This window comes from Populus alba, chromosome 3 (assembly GCF_005239225.2).
Source record: "Populus alba chromosome 3, ASM523922v2, whole genome shotgun sequence".
In the NCBI taxonomy this organism is placed as follows: Eukaryota; Viridiplantae; Streptophyta; class Magnoliopsida; order Malpighiales; family Salicaceae; genus Populus; species Populus alba.
In genome coordinates, this window is record NC_133286.1 from 6,980,959 (window position 1) to 6,995,616 (window position 14,658).

Here is a 14,658-nt window from a genome sequence, read left to right on the forward strand (position 1 = left end):
GGACGTCCTAAAATGACAGGAATTAAATTACATGCTTCAACAGGCTGTGTATCCAAGACAACAAAATCTACAGGGTAAGAAATTGACTCAGCTTTCCAGGAAAAAAAAAATGGAGGTCATTTGGACTTCAAAAAGTCCAGATATGGGCCAAACACTGAACAGTGTTCGGGCTGGAGGATAGATTTAGACTTCTCTATTGTTGCTATAATTTGGACTTGAAAATGGCCTTCTTAGATCTTGATGAAACATGAAAGTTGTAGGCTATGTCTTACTGAATCTATGTAAAAATTTGAGGTCATTTGGACATTTAGAACTCGAGATATGACCCAATTATCGAACAGTGTTCCAGTTTAGACTGCACCAACATCTCTTTTCTAAGTTTCACCCTCTCTTTATCTTCACAAATTTCAGTAGTTGAATTCATCAATCAATCCTTTGATTTATGTGATAGGCCTGCATTTAAGATGAACATTTACCATATATTAAGGCATTTTATAATATTAGACTTGTTATTATAAAACATGCTTTAGTTAAGGAGTTATTGATACTTTAAGAGCAAAATAATGATATAAAACCTTGATAAATATGCACTTTTAAATACTAATCACACCCCCCAACCAGCTTATTACTAGTCCCTAGTAATCAAAGCGTTAAAATAGAAAAACAATTTGCAAGTTCCACAAAATAAGGCATTCATCATTCAACTTACTTTAATATATCCAGATAAACAAACTCTCATTAAATTCATATATCTGCTCAATACCTCTTAAACAAGATATTACTAAACCTTTCTTTTGTGCTTAAAATATCAACATATAGTTATGGGGCTTTACTTGGAAGAAAAACAAATTTTTGTTCTAATGTTTAAGGCTAACTTCCTTAGGTTGGGATTATTTTTTTTTTCTTTTTATTATTTATTTATTTATTTATATACACATACAACTTGAAACACAATGTATCTTTAACCTATGTAATGAGTTTTAGGCTAATGACTCCCAGACCAGTTGGTCTTAGGGCATTAGGTGTTAAGACACCCCTACGAGCTTAGCAACTCGGGTTGGAGATACTGATACGTAGATAGTGCAATGTTTGATTCCCTTAAGCTTTTCTCCTCAACCCATGTAACAAGCTTTGGGCCAATAGCTCCCAAGTCAGTTGACTTTAGGGTATTAAGTGTTAAAACACCCCTTCGGGCTTAATTGCTTAGGTTATCGAGGCTACGAAACCAAACTTATATATCCTTTTATTATCATTTTTTTTCTTTTTTTTTTTTTTTTTTTTTTGCAAATTATGTACTATCTCTTTCCCTTAGTTGTTACCTTTAACAAAAGAACATAAATAATGTAATAATCCAATGTGCAACCCACAATCATATGTTAAAGTATGTGTGTGAAAATAAAGATTTTAAGAATACTTGTTAAATGAGCATATGAGCAGAATCAAGTGCTAACAATACGAGAGTTTGTAAACCTGAATATTTCAAGAAGTATTCTGATAGACCCTGTTAAGAATGTTTACTAAGATGCGTCTCAAGAGTCACTTTAACAAAAGAACTCCTTTTACTCTGTCATCCTAGTAACAATAGTTTTACAAATAGTTTATGAAATAGAAAACACAGGTTTTTTTTTTTTAAATATCAACTACTACCTTTTCCCCCCAACCAAAATGAGACATTGTCCTCAATGTCTTAAGGTAGAAAGAGTATAGAAGACATCACCTGAAATAATGAACACTGACAAACCTGAAACACACTTAAACAAATATAAGAAACAACAAAACACAATAATAAAACCAAAAGACACTAATATTGGATTTCCTATTATGTGTGGGAACAATGATTATTTTCTTTACATATCACGATTTATTATTTTATTTTATTTCCTTGTTAGGTGAGGAGAAAACACAACAAAGAAAACAAAGGAATCCAAGTTGACTTAGGAAACACATGGCCGACATAGTCTCTTTATTGTGCAAGGAGAGTAATTCAACAACTTAATTGTGTTTCTTGAATTGGAAAGATACCAAAAGATGACAAAGAAGATCATCAAAGGCAACATTCTTTTCCTTCCAAAAATAGGATAAATATAAAGCCGAGATCATAATTCTATTCTAACTTAAAAACCAAAAAGGCAACAACTGCTATTTTAGTTCCTAGGATTATTGGGTAGCTTTATAAGCTATAAATAAGTTTTGTATTGGACCTATAATGTTTTTTTTTTCTTGTCTCACGGCATATAAAGACTTAGAACTTATGGTCTTTATTTTTATTTTGTTAGCTTATTTGGGCTTGATGAGTACTTTGTTTTCAGCTAGAATCCAAGACTTGTTTGGATCATGGCTTGGAATTACTAGTAAAGGTTTTGGGCCAGTTTTTGTATATGGATCAATTCAGTCCCCAAGTTTGGATCCATTATAGTTAATTTTTCTGAACTATTTAAACACATTCAAGCCAAAATTTTGGCAACCATTAATGAATAACACTTTTGAATTTTTCATTTTTAACATATGAGAGAGATTATTGTATTTTTTGGTTAAACGAACTAAATCTAACTTATTGAAGATTAACTAGCTTCATGGTGTCATTCTACTTTATTTCAATAATGTTAGTGTCTTGGGACAAGTTTTCATTGTGTCACACTCGTATCATATTTCTTTTGGCTTTCCGAGATCAAATCTCAATCTTAATTGTTAGTTGCGTGATAACGTAATCATGAGGTTCACATCACCTCATCCTTGTTATTAAAGTTTGTTCAGGATTTTATAAAATTTCATTTATCAAAGCTTTTGATTGGTTTATTATAACAAAAAAAAAAAAAAACCTTAGAGTTGATAGCTGCCACATGTTTAACAATGACAAAGCTTTATGATGGAGGTTTTATTTGGTATTGTAGCTTAGCCAAGTTCTTCAAAAAGAAATTTTTTAAAAAGAAATTTTTTTAATCATTTTAACAATAAAAAGTAAATTATAAAATATTATTTTAATATATTTTAAAATAATATTAAAATAATATTAAAATAAAAAATATCTTAAAATCAAATATTACTATAATACCAAAACACCACCAAAAGTGACGCGTTGTTACCGGTTTACGTGGTCAAATATCATCCATGATGACATCCTTTTCGTTTATCTTCTCCCTCTTAAGTTCGTAACCACCAATCCAACAGGAAAAGAAAAGAAAATCTCTGATCTAGCACCCAAAACCTTCAAAAATATAAAATCAATCCAAAAAGATTAAAAAATAAAGAAAAAATCATAAATGACCAAGCTTTTCTTTCTCATCTCTCTCATCCTCCTACTAATCACCTTCACCTCTCAATCAGAAAAACAGAAACCCCCAACTGCCGCCCACACCGAGCTCACAAACTACGGCTTCCCAATCGGGCTCCTCCCTTCCTCCGTAAAAAACTACACTTTCAACCAGGCTTCTGGCGAATTCTCCGTCGATCTTGGGGCCCGTGTAAGATCACGCTCCCTCCTGACAATTACTTAGCCACGTACTCCAAAAGGGTAAGTGGGAAGATTGTTGAGGGTCGGATTGCGGAACTGGATGGGATCCGGGTTTGGGCTTTTTTTTAAATGGTGGTCGATAACGGGGATTAGTTCTAGTGGAGACAATTTGGTTTTTGAAGTTGGGATGATTACTGCTAAATATCCTTCCAAGAATTTTTGATGAGAGTCCTCAGTGTGAGGGCAAACACTCTTCTTCTTGAAAAAGGTTTTCCTTTACATTGTTTTTCTTGTTTTTTTAGTTTAATCGATATTCCTTTCACTTCTGCCTGTATTAAATTATAATTTAATATTTGTAATCGGGTATATTAATATCCCGTCAAGGAAAATTGAAAAGAAACTATAAATTATGGGATTAGTCATATTTTATATTATGTACATGATTAAATATTTTAAGTTCAAGCAAATGAGTTCTGCAATTATTCGTTCTAGTTGTATCTGACATATTAAAAGGTAGATTAAATTTATTCAGGTAAACTAGCTTGAATTTTTGGCTAGGCCTTCTTTTTCTTTTTCTTTTTCTGGAGAATGCTGCTAGGTCGTTTATTGAAGGGTTTGTTGAATTTTGATGAAGTTTTAAAAACTGTATGTTTGGACCTCTGAACTCAATCTTGAATTATTGATCTATCATACCCACATTCTCGTTTGTTCTATGCAGAATTCGGTTAACAAACCTTGTCTTTTTAAGTCCATTTGAGCTGGAAGCTAAACAAGGATACATTATGTACTGAAGCCGGTCTTGGGTGTCAGTTTTTCCTGCTTTGTGAACATCACTACAACAACATGCACCTTTAAGACAAATACCAATGTTCTTTCATCAATTTTTTTTATTTTTTTGATAAATGAGAGGGAGTATTGTTAATAAAAGAAAGTCAGTCATGTAGATTATGACTAACTAAGATTAAGTACAAGGCTTGAAGCTAAAAATCAGACCATAGTAACATGTGCTTCTTAGCAGGTTTGGTCCACAATTTAATACCTTATGATCCTTTAGTCAAAGCATACAGTGTATATGTGAAACTCTCTTGTATGGCTTGAATCCAAATTGAAATTCTATACAACCGATTGAGAAGGAGATGATCAATTCGGTTGCACGCCATTGAACTCTAGATTATTTTTTGCCAGTCCACAAGGTTGCAGAGAAAACTAACCTCTCTGAGTTGTAGCTTAGCCATTGACAGTAGAAATCTTTAAGAGATTCTGGTTGAAACTCCGAACTGTTGAATTACTCTAGACCAAAAATACCGGGAGCAATGACAGTGGAGGAGAAGGTGTAATGTTGATTCAGTAAATCTACTGTAGAAAGGACATCTTGTTGCACCCATACTGATGAGATTTCTTCGGGCCGGAAATCCCCTTTCACCAAGTTGGGAGCCATGCTTGTCCATATGCTTTCTAGTTAGTGTCACTTGGGAATAGAATGCTATCTAATATCAATTATTCGCCTTGCATGATTTGTCTTCATAAATTCTTGTGTTGTGGCAGAGTTGCAGAAAACAGTGAAATGATGTGTTGTTTTTGTTGGCAGATTCTAATGTGTTTCCTTTTCCTTCCCTCAAGGGTGGGTTGCGCATTGCTAATTGAAGTGCTTCCTTTTTCTCCTTCGCACGGTTCCATTTAACACGTTATGTGGTATGTTTACTTTATGGGCTGGAGGCTCTCAGCAAATCCCATAAATTATGAGGCACTTGTATTCTAGAGTCTAGACTACAAGGATTGAAACCGTTTATGTTGATTTAATGTTTGTATCTGCTTAAATGCCCATGGATTTGAATGCTAAGCTCCTATTTGCAGTCAATTCTCAAGACTGAAGTCTGTCATATAACAACTCTCTTTTGAAATTACTATTTTCTGTATCTACTATGTAGTTGAAATTCTGATTTGTAGGCTTTCATGCTCACATCTCGAAATGTTATTTTGTTTCACCTACTTGATAGGAATACCTGGTGACATTGTAACACTGATTGAGTAATGGGGAGGAAAGTTTGAAGAATGAAGGGCTTAAATATTAAAGTTTTAAAAGGAAAAACCCTTGTATATTAAAGTTGTCTCTATTATTAACTCAAGCAAATTTAACCCTAGTGGAGTAGTAAAAACCTCAAGTAAATATGTGAACAAAAAATTAAAGTCTGGTGCAATGATAAAGTTGATAACTTTAAATGTATTTTTTTTTCAATTGCAATATGTATCTAAGTGTTATTTCATAAAAATAAAAAAATTCTTCTATTTTGCTAATATTTTTTTTTTCAAGTCGTGTTCCTAAATGAAAATACCCTTTCAGATGGTGATGTTGGTGAGTCCGATCAAAAGATATTAGAGCCTTTGTGATATGATTTAGGCAATTTGAATTTTAACGTAAAATATGCAACTATTTAGTTTTACGGCTATAATTATAATTCTCAATCTTATCGTTGGATTGAACTAAAAGTTTATGTGGAGTCTCCTGACATTTCCTATCCTACGTTAAAATTTGAGGTCAATCAGAGTTCAGGAAGGCATCGAAATATGGGTCACCAAAGGCTGCACAAATTTTGTTATTTTTTTCTTTTTGACTTGTGAACTTCCTATTTGACAAGAATCATTTTCCTATAAGAAAATAACAACTTGTTTTAAGAATCTCATACTACAAGGATTTTTTTTGTTGCAATATAGTTTTTAAGTGGCAAAAATTCATAAATGTTTTAAAATCATTTTCTTACTAAGATTCTTTATTCATCCTAGTTACAACAGGAAAAGAAGACTTCAGAATTAATTTTACCTTCAGATCAGATTTCTTAGTCTATTTGGAATTTCTTAAGGGTGGCAAATCTGATTTTAGCATATATAGGATAATAATTTTCAGTTTTTTTTTATATATATCTTTATCATTTTTTTTTTAGTTTTTGGGTTATTATTACTTATTTGGGTCAATTGTAAGTGGACGTCATATAAGTCCATCAAGATTTATTTTTAGTTTGGAGTCAATATAAATAAGCGCATAACCAGACATGTAAGATTATCAATTTTAAGATCAATAAACTTATTTTGCTGCACTTGTTATGTGTTGGTGGGATAATTTTCCTTTCCTGATTCTCTAAAGAACTGAAAATGACTTATCGAAGAACAATTGGCTTTGTGATGTCATTCTTATACTTCTCATTTGCGAATCAATATTTGTTGGGTGTGGGTTTTTCGTTTTCAATAGTGTTGGTGTCCAGATACAAGTTATCTTTGTGTCACACTCCTATCAAACCTAATTTACTTGGTTTTTCGGGAATTAATGTATTTACGTGTGGGTTGCTTGACCACGTGATCATGAGTTTTGCATCATTTGGTATTAGAGCTTGGCTCTATTAATCAGGTTATATCCTTCTGAAATTTTCATTTCTGTTGTTTCCACAAAAATTCCTTAGTGTCCAATTTCTTTTTCTCCTTGAATTCGTGGCATATAAAAAAAAAAATTGTTATTTCATTTTGTTACTATCCAAAATATATCAGTAGCATAAAACAAAAAATAGAAAAGAAAAAAAATGTTCAAAAAGATGTTTATTGGTTTCTGCCACATAAAACTAAGTAAGGGAAAATTAGATCAAATCAACTCGGAATTAGCTTAAAGTTGATACACTGATTACTGGGGTCCTTATCACACTACATATTAATTTAGGGATCAATTAATTGTATATCGTTTGTTTTGGTTTTCAATTTTGGGTCTAAACAAGTCTAATTCATAACATTTTTGCATCAATATATGAAACCTCATCGTAAATTGCTCAAATTTTATATTCTGTCTATTTGGGTTGAAATCACACTATAACTGAAAGTTTAGCTCAATTGGATATCATTTACTTTAGGTTTCAAATTCAGACTTAACTCGTCGTAATTGAGTATGTTTTGTGTCAACTTGAAATCCGTTTTCTTTCTGTTGTTTTTGATTCTTGCAGTGTACTTTCAACATATCCATATAGGTGTTGTTTCATCTTTTTGCATATTTCATTTATGTTTTTATTCAAGTCTTCAGTTTTGTTTATATTTTAGATAGATTCGCTTGCTACTCGTGAGACTATCATCGCAGTTTTATTTTGCTTGTTTTCTATTTACTCGAGAGGTGTGAGCGTATGAAGATATTAAGCGTGTTTAAGCGAAACATGAGCAATGTGAGGAATTTTTACCACTAAACAATTTTTGTATGTACTATCATGCTAGATCAAAACAACACACCACCCCCTCCCAATGTCTACTTAAGTTCCAAATGCAAGCCATAACGAAGATAATAGAAAGAATGAATTTCGTGATGGGGGGAATGTGTGTGACAGACTTGAGAAGGTGGGAAAACATGGTAACGTGGTTGGAACATGTACCCAAGACGCAAGAAAAGTTGGGGCTAAACCAAAATCAAGCAACGAAAACCCCTAACCAATTTCCAGAAAGTTAAGTAAATCAAGTTTGATAGGATTGTTGATGTGCCGTGAATGATTTGAAAATCAGCAACAATGATTCTAACGAAAATGGATGAAGGATGGGTCTGGTTGTGTTGTCTTTCTTTTGGTATTTAGGCTGGATTGTAGTGATTTAAGGTAACTAAGATGGAGGATAGACTAGAATGATACTTTCATAAGTCGATCTGGACGTCACAAAAATCAATCTAGGATTTCGACGCCACACTCTTTGTGATTGAAGAGTGATAAGTCAGGTAGGGTTCTTCACAAAACGAATTTGGAAGAACAACTCTTAATTCTCTGAATTAAGTTTTCAAAATTTGGCCAAAAGTGTTTATTTCATATTCTGATACATATTTATCTTTGGAACATCCCTCCAAAGTTAGGTGAATTCAACATGACAGAAGTCAAGCCTAAAAACTAGACTTTTAATAAAGCAAGTAGACAAATTTAACTAACACACATTTTTTTTTGACATTTATAAAACATATGCAGACGAAATTTAAAACAGCCATAACTTTTGACACAAAAGTCCAATGCAATCATGGTTGGACAATATAGAAATATCACGTTCTGAACTTGAATTTTACCTACATAAATCTTGTTTTCACATGCATTGGATGACTTCAAATTCGGGTTCAAATCCATCTACTGTTCTGACCGTAAACAGCATCAATTCCTTCACTTGCATTATCAATCCAAATACAAGTAGCCCAGCATGAAAAGAACCATTAAGGGCTTTTCCCATCTCCAAGTTCCAATTATAGGTAAATAAGCACCCTTGAACCAATTTCAAACTGATTGCTAATTTTTAACTCCGACGCAGCTTCAATCATTGCAATTTGATTCGTCAAGGCCCGTTGTAGTTGTTTCGCTCTCACTCTTGTCATTGGACCATCTGAATCCTCTTGCATATTAGATTCAGCTTTACGAGATGGATTATAATTCCCATGATGCACATCATCAGCCCCGGGTTGATAATGATTTGTCCTCAAATCAGAATCGTCATCATCATCCAAGTACGGAGATAAGTCTTTCACATTAAAAGTAGCTGATATGTTGTAATCACCAGGAAGATCTACCTTATACGCATTGTCATTCACCTTCTCTATAATACGAAATGGACCGTCAGCTCTTGGCATCAACTTGGACTTACGTTTGCTTGGAAATCTACCCTTGCTAATATGAATCCAAACAAGATCTCCAGGTTCAAACCTGACCATCTTTCGCCCCTTGTTAGCTTGTTTAGCATACTTTGTTGTTTTCTCCTCAATATGTAGTCGAACCTGCTCATGTAGTTTCTTCATCAATTCTTCCTTTTTAATTCCATCCATAGATGTCCTCTCATCAATTGGAATATGAATAAGATCAATAGGAACACAAGGATTAAAGCCATACACAACCTCAAATGGTGAAAATTTTGTAGCCCCATGCACACTACGATTATATGCAAACTCCACAATCGGCAAACAAGTATCCGAACTCTTCAAATTCTTATGTATAACAGCTCGTAACAAAGAAGATAAAGTTCGGTTTACTACCTCAGTTTGTCCATCAGTTTGTGGATGACATGCCGTACTGAAAAGTAACTTTGTTCCAAGTTTCCTCCAAAGAGTCTTCCAAAAGTGGCTTAAGAACTTTGTATCACGATCAGAGACAATGCTTTTAGGAATTCCATGCAAACGAACAATCTCTTGAAAGAACAAATCAGCAACATGTACTGCATTGTCAGTTTTCATACAAGGAATGAAATGGGACATTTTGGAGAATCGATCAACCACCACCATTATTGAATCCTTCCCACGTTGTGTTCTTGGTAGTCCAAGTACAAAGTCCATGCTAATGTCCATTTATGGTTGCTCTGGAATAGGCAGTGGCATATATAGTCCATACGCATTCTCTTTACCTTTAGCTCTCTTGCAAATAGCACATCTTTCATTCACCTTGTGTACATCCCATAACATACTAGGCCAAAAAAAATGTTCTTTCAACAGCTCATAAGTCTTCTTCTCCCCAAAATGACCACTAAGACCACCACTATGAGCCTCTCGCACAAGCAACTCCCGTAACGAACCTGAAGGAATACACATTCTGCCCATTTTGAACAAGTAACCTTCATGCATAAAGAGCCCATCACAAGCTCCCTTTGCACATTCGGCAACCACATTAGCAAAGTAGGAATCATTGGCATACTGATCCTTCACCTGTTCAAAACCCATCAGCCTTGCATTCAACATAGAGATCAGTGTATACCTCCTAGAAAGAGCATCAACAACCACATTAACTTGCCTTTTCTTGTACTTTATGACATAAGGAAATGACTCCATGAACTCCACCCATTTAGCATGTCTTCGATTCAACTTGTTTTGCCCCTTAAGATACTTCAAGGCTTCATGATCAGTATGTATAACAAATTCTTTAGGCAACAAGTAGTGCTGCCATACCTCCAGAGCCCGAATCAAAGCATAGAACTCCTTGTCGTAAATAGAGTAGTTCAAACGCGCTCCATTTAACTTTTCACTAAAGAATGCAATCGGTCTTTTTTCTTGCATCAAAACAACACCAATTCCAACCCCGGAAGCATCGCACTCTATTTCGAATATGTTTAGCAAAGTCTGGAAGTGATAAAACTGGAGCAGTACACAACTTTTCCTTAATTATCTCAAAAGCTTTCTGCGCATCTTCACTCCATCTAAACTCCTTCCCTGTTTTCAAGCATTCTGTCATAGGAGCAACAATAGAGCTGAAGTCTTTCACAAATCGCTTGTAGAAAGAAGCTAAACCATGGAAACTCCTCACATCAGTGATACTAGCAGGTTTTGGCCAGTCTCGAATTGCCTCAATTTTCTCCTCATCAACTCTAACTCCCCTGCTAGAGATAATATATCCAAGAAACACGACACTTTCTTTACAGAAGTAACACTTTGTGAGTTTCCCATACAACTTAGAATCTTGCAAAGTCTCAAACACAACTCTAAGATGCTTCACATGATCGTCAAAGGTCTTACTATACACCAGGATGTCATCAAAATATACCACAACAAACAGCCCAATATACTTCCTCAAAACATGATTTATAAGCCTCATAAATGTACTAGGCGCATTAGATAACCCAAATGGCATTACCATCCATTCATATAACCCCTGTTTAGTTTTAAATGTTGTTTTCCATTCATCTCCCTCTTTCATTCTAATTTGGTGATAGCCACTCATCAAATCGACTTTAGAAAACAATGCAGCACCATGCAACTTATCAAGCAAATCATCAAGTCTGGATATAGGAAATCGATACTTAACTGTTATTTTGTTGATAGCGCGGTTGTCCATGCACATCCTCATGGTACCATCTTTCTTCGGTACAAGCAAAGTAGGTACGGAACATGGACTAAGTGATTCTCGCACATAGCCCTTCTCTAAGAGCTCACCAACCTGCCTTTGAATCTCTTTCGCTTCCTCTGGATTACATCTGTATGCTGGTCTATTAGGAAGTGAAGCTCCCAGCACCAAATCAATTCGATGCTCAATACCACGAATAGGTGGTAATCCTTTAGGTAATTCATCTGGAAAAACATCTTTAAATTCTTCAAGTAATTCCTTAATCTGTCTTGGTAAGTCCAATCCTTCTACTTGTAGTAGTTGCTTTGCCCAGACCATGAAAACAATCCCTGTTGTGGCTAATGCTTGTTTAATGTCTCCTTTTTTGGCTAACAACAGCCCCTTTCGTGATGTCACCTCCTTTTGTTGGCTTCGTAATTGATCCTCTCTAACTTGTTGAGAACTCGGTGGTAACAAGTTCACCTTCTTTCCATTCAGCATAAAAGAATAAGTGTTCTTCCGTCTATTGTAGGTCACATCCTTATCAAACTGCCACGGACGACCCAGCAACAAATGGCTAGCTGACATTGGTGCAACGTCACATAAAACCTCGTCGTGATAGGTTTTAATGGAAAAAGGTACACGAACTTGCTTTGTCACCCGAATCTCCTCATTCTCATTCAGCCATCGCAAACTATAGGGTCTGGGATGTGGAAGGTATTTAAACCCAATTTCTCCACCAAAGTAGTTGACGCAACATTAGTGCAACTTCCATTATCAATGATCATCCCGCACACCTTATCTCGAATCTGACATCGAGTATGAAAGATGTTCTCGCGTTGCTCATCACTAACGCCAATTTGTGCATTTAGAACTCGTTGAACAACCAACAAATCTCCCTTCACTGGTTCGAAATCCTCTTCTTGTTCAGCCACTTGTACCTCATCTTCGTCTTCAGTTTCAACCTCATCTCCACTGATTAGCTCTCCATGATCCCCATGCAAAATCATCACCCTTTTATTTGGACATTCCGAAGCAATATGCCCATATCCCAAGCACTTGAAGCACTTGATGTCCCGAGACCTCCTAGGGTGTTGAGGTTATGTCACCTTCTCCTTTCCCTTCAAAGAATCAGAACTGGTATTCCCCTTGCTAAACTCCACCTTCTCATCTCGTTTAGGTGTGCTCCATGTTCGTGTAGGCGTAGAAACAGCCCTTGTCGCGCTTGACGTAGTTACACTAGTTCGGACACCTCCTCGTCTCTGCTGCCTCTCTACTCGGGTTGCAAGCTTTATAACTTCCTCAAGGAAGATGTACGGTTGTAACTCAACAACATTAGCTATATCCTTCCTCAACCCTCCAAGAAATCTAGCTATTGTTTGCTCTTGAGGTTCCATCAATTCACATCGAATCAGCAGCAGTTCAAACTCTTTCACATACTCTTTCACAGTCAAAGATCCCTGTCGCAAAGTCTGAAGTCTGATGTATAGCTCCTGTTTATAGTAATCAGGAACAAATCTCTTCTTCATCACTCTTTTCATAGTTGCCCATGTTGTAATCTCCTCCTCTCCATCCCTTCTCCTCCGAATCTTTACGTTTTCCCACCATAAAAGAGCATAATCTGTAAACTCAAGTGCTGCCTCGAATCAGCAGCAGTTCAAACTCTTTCACATACTCTTTCACAGTCAAAGATCCCTGTCGCAAAGTCTGAAGTCTGATGTATATCTCCTGTTTATAGTAATCAGGAACAAATCTCTTCTTCATCACTCTTTTCATAGTTGCCCATGTTGTAATCTCCTCCTCTCCATCCCTTCTCCTCCGAATCTTTACGTTTTCCCACCATAAAAGAGCATAATCTGTAAACTCAAGTGCTGCCACCTTGCACTTCCTTTCTTCAGAATATCCATACCATTCAAACACCTTTTCAACCTTCTGAATCCACTCCAAGTATTCCTCAGGTGAACTACTTCCTCTAAACAGTGGAATCTTAAGTTTGAGACCATTAGGAGGATTATAATTCTGCCTTCTTGGTCTGACCCTATCATCAGCCTCATCATCCCCATTTGGATCTTCGTCAGCTTCTATAATATCATTTCGTGGCACCCTAAGTGCTTGCCTCGGTTGGGGTTGCAAATTATTTCTTTGCATCCTTTGCATAAGGGTATTCAACTGTTCACGAATTCCAGTCATCTCATCCCGAATCTCAGCATGAGATCGTTGTAAGCCCATGACCTGTGCCTGTTCCAAACTTAACCCTCTTGGCAAATCTTCTTTATCTCCAGCCATAGTTAAGTCTGTCAACCTCAATTCCAGCAAACCTTTCTTGTTGTTGTTGTTGTTGTTTTTGGCTCCTGTCTTAGATCGCAACTGATGCTCTGATACCAGATGATGTGCCGTGAATGATTTGAAAATCAGCAACAATGATTCTAACGAAAATGGATGAAGGATGGGTCTGGTTGTGTTGTCTTTCTTTTGGTATTTAGGCTGGATTGTAGTGATTTAAGGTAAATAAGATGGAGGATAGACTAGAATGATACTTTGATAAGTCGATCTGGACGCCACAAAAATCAATCTAGGATTTCGACGCCACACTCTTTGTGATTGAAGAGTGATAAGTCAGGTAGGGTTCTTCACAAAACGAATTTGGAAGAACAACTCTTAATTCTCTGAATTAAGTTTTCAAATCTTGGCCAAAAGTGTTTATTTCATATTCTGATACATATTTATCTTTGGAACATCCCTCCAAAGTTAGGTGAATTCAACATGACAGAAGTCAAGCCTAAAAACTAGACTTTTAATAAAGCAAGTAGACAAATTTAACTAACACACGTTTTTTTTGACATTTCTAAAACATATGCAGACGAAATTTAAAACAGCCATAACTTTTGACCCAAAAGTCCAATGCAATCATGGTTGGACAATATAGAAAGATCACGTTCTGAACTTGAATTTTACCTACATAAATCTTGTTTTCACATGCATTGGATGACTTCAAATTCGGGTTCAAATCCATCTACTGTTCTGACCGTAAACAGCATCAATTCCTTCACTTGCATTATCAATCCAAATACAAGTAGCCCAGCATGAAAAAAACCATTAAGGGCTTTTCCCATCTCCAAGTTCCAATTGTAGGTAAATAAGCACCCTTGAACCAATTTCAAACTGATTGCTAATTTTTAACTCCGACGCAGCTTCAATCATTGCAATTTGATTCGTCAAGGCCCGTTGTAGTTGTTTCGCTCTCGCTCTTGTCATTGGACCATCTGAATCCTCTTGCATATTAGATTCAGCTTTACGAGATGGATTATAATTCCCATGATGCACATCAATTGTGATACAAAAATAACTTGTATTTAGGTATCAATACTATTGGAAACGAAAAACCTCCATCCAATAAATATTGATTCGTGGACGGGA

At 35.6% G+C, this 14,658-nt stretch overlaps 1 pseudogene; it reads left to right on the forward strand.

Moving 5' to 3' along the window:
- Positions 1 to 3,203: 3,203 nt before the first annotated feature.
- On the forward strand, positions 3,204 to 3,714 carry LOC118031069 (uncharacterized; annotated as a pseudogene).
- Positions 3,715 to 14,658: the final 10,944 nt, after the last annotated feature.